The 6,996-nt window shown below is 38.1% G+C and overlaps 1 protein-coding gene across 2 annotated transcripts in view; it reads left to right on the top strand.

Annotated features, from left to right (window-relative positions):
• Positions 1 to 6,996, top strand: part of LOC135223624 (D-glucuronyl C5-epimerase B-like) — an 888,924-nt gene that overhangs the window by 744,606 nt on the left and 137,322 nt on the right. The gene's annotated exons all lie outside the window — the stretch shown is intronic.

Here is a 6,996-nt window from a genome sequence, read left to right as displayed (position 1 = left end):
CGGGATTAGCCTAGGAGATCGGCATTCATGGAGCATCCTCTCGACCACGTGTTTGTATGTCACCGGTGTCACCTGAACCACGTGGTTCAAGACACCACATTTCCCTTTGCACATAATATCAAATGCTCCAGTACCTGTTTCCTGTTCCATGGATGACGCCAGTTCCGGGCTGCACAAGAAGCAAGAGCCCGTGTCGGGCCTGGGCTGGTGTAATTTGAAACAGCAGCAGCAACGAAAATAAATCGGTGTACTCGGGAGGCATCCCGTACGACTAACCTTCACAGAGCTAGTAACCGTTATACGGAGTTTGTAATGTCTGTCGACTGCGATGTGCATGCTATCTAATTGGCAGTTGAATCACTTTGATGTACGATAGAAGCTATTGTCTTCGATGTCAACATCGTTAATCACATAAGAAATCAATAATACTTTGATTTATATGTGAATAATATATAACATTCATTTCAACACGTAAGTACTTTGTAATGGTGGAAAAAACTGAAATGCTCTGATGAGGTAAAGATTTAATAGATAAAGGTTGATTACCGAGACAAGTGGTTTACCTGCTCGCTTACCGATTCGGTATTCCCGAGTTCGATTCCCCGCTCTGCCAACGTGGAATCACAGGAATTTGTTTCTGGTGATAAGAAATTCATTTCACGATATAATGTAGTTTGGATCCCGCAATCAGCTGTAGGTCCCGTTGCTAGGTAACTAATTGGCTTTAGGCAAGCCTTGGGAGAGCTGTTAATCAGCTCAGTGGTCTATTTAAATTAAGATAGAGTTAACTTAACCGATGCTCAAGTCTTCACTTAAATTTGCTCTGATTATCTGTTCTTCGGTTGTCACGTGTAGATGACTCGATAGAAATTCAGGTATCGCAGAACAATGGAGGTCACTCGTCATAAAAGTTGATAGGTTTGTTCTCGGGGGTTGGAATATGCAGTGTCAAGGTAGTAGAGATGTCAAATGAGTTTGCTGAAGCAACGACTTGTAGAGCCCTATTTCCTTCTCATATAAAGTAGTACTTGTGTGATTATATATGATGTTATGCTTTTTAATATCCGAAGTTTCATATCCATCCGAAGATGTCAGTGAACGGCAAATTCTTAATTAATTCCAAAAGCAACGAGAGGGAGGGAGGGAGGGAGAGGGGACCAGTAAATATGGATGTCACCAGTCCTCAGCGAGGGAGAGAAAGTTTCGCGTTAATATAATTTATCTGAAGGATTTAATTTTGGATTCCATGAATTCTGAAGCGTGAGGGGGGCCTTATTCCTGGAGCTCTAGTTCCTTTGTCTGATGCTAAGTTCCATAGAACCAAGACGCCAATATGGTCGCACCCTGACCCTTGCTCCAAGCCTCACTGGAGCTACTCTGCAATCAAAGCTTCGCACAAAGTCGATATGCTGAGGGTGACACCAGTTTCTGGATTCTCGACGGATTATTTCACAGATGTTGCCATAGTTGTAAATCGATCATTTGACCGGAGTTCCTGAACTTGAGGTTGTATGTTGTGAGACGAGGGACTCGTAAGAACAGCCAAAAGTATGGATAGTACCTCGGTGTGAAGGGTTCGGGGATTTTGGAGGGAAAAGAGAAGGGGACGGCGTTTCTGCCCGTGGCCGAAGCAAGGTTCTGACGGACCAATCAGCAACGAGGGGCCCGGAGTCAATGGCTTATCTACCCAAAAGGGGATTGATTGTCTTTCGGGATTCAATAAAGAAGTAATTGCGTTTAACTCTCTTCATGAGCAATGATTCAAGTTTATTTTACTCTAAATCGATTACTATATAATTTATCTTTGGATATAACAGGAAGAAGATATAGTTAATGTGCTGGAATAATATTTATGACCGATGTTTTTTAATTTTCACCAAATAATATTAAGAAATTACACTTACTGTAAATTACTGCACTTTTTTCACATTACAAAGGCAAAGGTTGGAAAGTTCATCGAACTTTCATATACGTTTCAAATTTGTATTCTGTTTGAACAATTGTTGACATTTGCTGGTAGCACCATTCGCCTGCGTCACTACGAACAAAAAGCAGATTTCGTTGAAAAGTAAGAATAGCCCAATATATTATAATGAAAAAAATAATGCATATACGAGCTTTATCATAGATAATTTGTGTGATATTTTCTCATTTACATTGATATCTTAAGTTGCAATGTCGGCCTGTTCGTCGTACGGAACGGATGTAATGAGAGAACATAATAGTATGATGCATAGAAAAGTGAGCTCATTAAAAATCTCATAGCTTTCTTTATGCTGGAAGGAAATATCTACCCGCTGAGATTTTTTTAAACTACAATAAAACCTCTATAATATTAATATCAGTCAATAACTCACTGATCGGGCTCTTTCTTGTATTATTCTTTATTTATGCAGATAGTTGTAAAGGCAGTTCATGTGGCTTGGCCTCAACCGATTCATGTTGCACAGCCATCGCTGCAGGATGACAACTTTCATGCTTGATAACGAGTGCAACCAGCATAGTATATGCAATGTGCCAACAATAGTTTGTAATAATAATAAATAGAATTAAACCCAAGTAGCCTTCATGTGAATATGAAGTACCTCAGTGATCGTCTTTATATTTTATTTTGAATTAATGGTTAAAAAGCAGTCCATATTGCATGGCTTCAGCGGCAGGTAGGTTGACAACGCTCATGCCAGAGCGCAATATAGGCAATATGCATACATGATTCACTCCTCGATTATGGAACTCCACTTGCCATTGGATAAATTCTATTTTCAAATTTCAATATATTATTAAATAGGTAACGAATACAAAGCATTTTCACTAATAAATTGCTGAATATATTAAAGCTTTAATCAGTATATCATAACAGCTAACTCATAAGCATTTAGTATTATACTACTACCGTTTTCTCAGATTGTTTAAAAATTAGATGGAAATAGATTTTTTATAATTATATTTCTAAAACTTAGGCTTCAAATAACAGTTTGCTAATAGCTATGGGAAATAGTCAGTGACACTCAACTCGGCTCGTCTGTTGGCGAACAATATTCCGATGTTTATGATATTTTAAAACTATTCAAAGCACTATTCTTTTTCAATGCCTAGCTCATTTACTCATTAATGCCAACCCAAGTTCGCATAATCAATATTTTACAGGTCTGAACTTTTTAAAGTTAATCATGTGTATAGTCCACACTATGATTAGAAGCAAAAAAAGTTGCGAAAATTCTTAAAAATCTTAAAAGACATTGCTTTTCTACTATTACTCTGTATTGTGCAAGCACATGCACTGTGGGAAAAGGGGAATTATTGCTTACTGAGGCGATCTTAAAGCCATCTATAATTTAGAAAATTAATTAGAATATCGGTGCTGACAAAAATACTCAAGAGGGCTATATAAAGTAAGATGTCCTCTTTAATAAAGAGTCGCTTCACTTAGAGTCCAAATGGTGGCAACTTGTTAATTAGAGTTTTATCATTTCCAGTTAATGTTCTGCCTATTTTTGTGACAATTGGCGCTCTCTTAAAGTGTACCACAAACAACAAGCAAAAACTGTTTTAATAATTAAAGAGAAGTTACGGCACATTATTCGTTCGCATCACAAAAATCACAAAAAACGCTAGTCATCACCGATATTGAATTGATTGGATCTCTCTCTCTCTCTCTCTCTCTCTCTCTCTCTCTCTCTCTCTCTCTCTCTCTCTCTCTCTCTCTCTCTCTCTCTCTCTCTCTCTCTCTCTCTCTCCAATATTCCAGGGTTTATTAGTGGAGCACGAAAGCTTGATTATTGAAACTTGTAATTTACTGATCTCAATAAAGGCAAATATCAATTTTTATGACGGGCTGCCCTCGGACATTATTTTTTTATTGTGAGTTGATCATATGATTTAATCATGACCAGGCCAACAGATAAATGAACTGTGGCAGTATCGATGAAAACTATTAATATTCGGGAACGATGCACGAACTGTTGACATGCGGTTATTGTTGTACCTTTAGAGTTCCTCGTTAGACGAGTGGATTTCGCGCTCGGCTACCAATCCGGTGGGCCGTAGTTCGATTCTCGGCTCGCCCAACGCGGGACCAGAGGAATTTATTTCTGGTGATAGAAATGTATTTCTCGATTTAGTGATAGAAATGTATTTCTCGATTTAATGTGGTTCGGATCCCACAATAAGCTGTAGGTCCCGTTGCTAGGTAACCAGTTGGTTCCTAGCAACGTAAAAATATCTAATCCTTCGGGCCAGCTCTAGGAGACCTGTTAATCAGCTCAGTGGTCTGGTAAAACTAAGATATACTTAACTTTTGTTGTACCTTTACAGGTAAGATTTTAACAACGATGGCTGTATGCTTTGTTGCATAATTGTTTTTTTTTCTATGATCTCTTAGTTCCTAGAATACAGTTATTACACACACACACACAAAATCTGAAAATGTGAATTGTTAAAATTCCCTTTAATCCTTTTTCAGACTTTGTTACTAACGAGTATGTTCCGTATTTTCAGTTCCGGTAACAGTATTATGAACGTTGAAGGAGCCGTATCAAGTATGTCATCTTCAGAGTATCGGCTGTGTCCGAAACCGTGTGTGGTGATTAGTTCCAAGTAATATCCTTGGTTCCAAAAGCCCAGAGAAAGGAGTCTCCTGTTCAGGATATTTAAAGACGTTTCCTTTTTCAGATGGATATCGCAATTCCGTAACAAGTCAGGCGAATAAAAGCTCTAGAAATCAAGGAATCTTGGAGGTGTCAAGCTATTATGAGAAAACTTATCCGTGTATTGAATTCTCTCTCTCTCTCTCTCTCTCTCTCTCTCTCTCTCTCTCTCTCTCTCTCTCCATTGGCTCTTAGTGACATTTCTATCACTCTGAACCTGGAGAACCGAAAAGTTGAGTTGAATCATGTCGCACACATCCCGTGACAAAAGGTAAAAATGTTCTTTGCGTGAACAGCATTTTGACTTTTGTGAACACATTGGCAAACTGCTTGTTAATAATAACCGGTAGGCTCCTCTGCCTATAACGAGTGCGTGATAGATTTATTAAGCCTGGTGTTCGGTTCATAAAGCTAAGTGGGAAAAGTAAAGATATCAGTCAGTAGTATTCGCCGCCGCACAAGTTGCTGATGGACGATATTAGGATTGGTAGTTCCGAGAACATGACGATAGTATCCTAGTATTTGTAAAATGAGAATAACTGAAAATGGAACTATTTTGGGAAACTCTTGTCATTCTCAAAATTGTAAATCATTCTTGTATTGAAATGAGTCTTTTCTTTGCCGTAAGGTCAGATTGTGATGTTCACAGGGCTTTCGCCTCTGGAATTAAATAGGTCGTACAGTTGGCGGTGCCTTCCCGTATCTAGAAGAAAATGCCGAACCATAATCTCTTTCAGATGACAGCTTTTAAACATTCAGTCAAGTGATAATGCAACACGTTCCTTTGTTGGTCTTCGCTTCTACAAATCTTGATATCTGATTTTAGATGTGTAGCACGCATAGGATAGTTAGAATGTTAACTTTTCTCTCTCTCTAATTATAGATTTTATTTAATTTAGAATGAGTTTGCTTCTTATATTAATAGAATTTAGTGCTATAGCAAAGGAAAGTGGGTTTCTTCCTTTTCGTTATTTACATTATCAGCGCTGAAAGTGACTTTAGGCTTATCTATGTAGATTATTTATCATTACAGAAACATCCTCCAGACTTCTGTTTATTCTTATTATTGACACTATTTCCAATTTTACTTACTTATGCCTGATAATTTACAAGTGTTATGAAGATACTTTTGGTATTGGTATGATTGGTGTTGTCGTCCGTCTCCTGCGATAGAAACGGTAAATACAGTGTACAGCAAAGTTGCGGCAACAAGAAGTGTTTATAAAATTAGTAGGCGGTTGAGTTCAGGTTATCATCATTTCACTTTATATTTTTTTTTTTCTCAGCGCGGCGTTTGAACAAGAAATAGAATTTAAAACATTTCTGTATTAATACGAGCAAAGTGTATCACTGAGTGTCTCCATCTGCTTAATTGTAGTCTTTTGCGTGTCCGCCTCTGTCTACATTAGTTTCTGATCCTTCAGTATTTTGGTATGATACTCCCTACTTGTTCTTTAGGCATTTTAATTCGAGGTTATTCGACATAACTTATGCATTTGTTTAGGTGAATTACGTAAAAAAAAAAAAAAAAAAAAAAAAAAAAAAAGCAAAAAAAAAAAAAAAAAAAAAAAAATGTGTCCTATGTTGACAGTCTCCTCGACGTCAGATGCGCACTGACAAGATCAAGAAGAACTAGCGCACCCAAATACTTTCCGTTGGTTTGTGGATGCTTACACAATTTTCACCTAAGTACTAACTGTATATGGGAGTGTGGCCTTATTCCATTGAAGTCTTTGAAAAATAAGCGGACGCAGTAAGCAATACAAAGAGAAGCATTCCAGCATCCGTAGCAATATTGGAGGAATGTTCGTATGTTCGAACTGTGGGGCTTAATACGACTGAGGTCTCGTCGTTTCATTTACACGTTTGCTGTCTAATTTCGCAGTATTTAGTAGTTAAACTTGGAATTTTACATGAGTACATTTTCCGTGACAACAGTACATATAGGTTTGTGAAAAGTTGACGGTGTGTGTGTGTGTGTGTGTGTGTGTGTGTGTGTGTGCGCGTGCGTGCGTGTCTGTCTGTCTGTCTGTTCGTAATTTTGAATCTCGCACTGTAATGTGTAAGTTTGTACGAGTTCTTTGTAGGGTATGTGCATTGGAACAGTTCTCATATTCTCTTTAGTCCCTTTTAACAAACAATGCCTCTTTAGGCCTTTATGAGGAACTACGTTTTGGGTCCCTTGGGAACTATACAGTGGCCTATATATAATTGAAGAAGCCTTTCTCTCTCTCTCTCTCTCTCTCTCTCTCTCTCTCTCTCTCTCTCTCTCTCTCTCTCTCTCTCTCTCTCTCTATGTCGTTCTCCTGTCACCATACGACCGTGATGGTTAATAATTGTCTTATTACGA

Source organism: Macrobrachium nipponense, chromosome 10 (assembly GCF_015104395.2).
Source record: "Macrobrachium nipponense isolate FS-2020 chromosome 10, ASM1510439v2, whole genome shotgun sequence".
In the NCBI taxonomy this organism is placed as follows: domain Eukaryota; kingdom Metazoa; phylum Arthropoda; class Malacostraca; order Decapoda; family Palaemonidae; genus Macrobrachium; species Macrobrachium nipponense.
The sequence above is the reverse complement of the archived record's forward strand: the minus strand, read 5'-3'. Positions and strand labels throughout refer to the sequence as shown.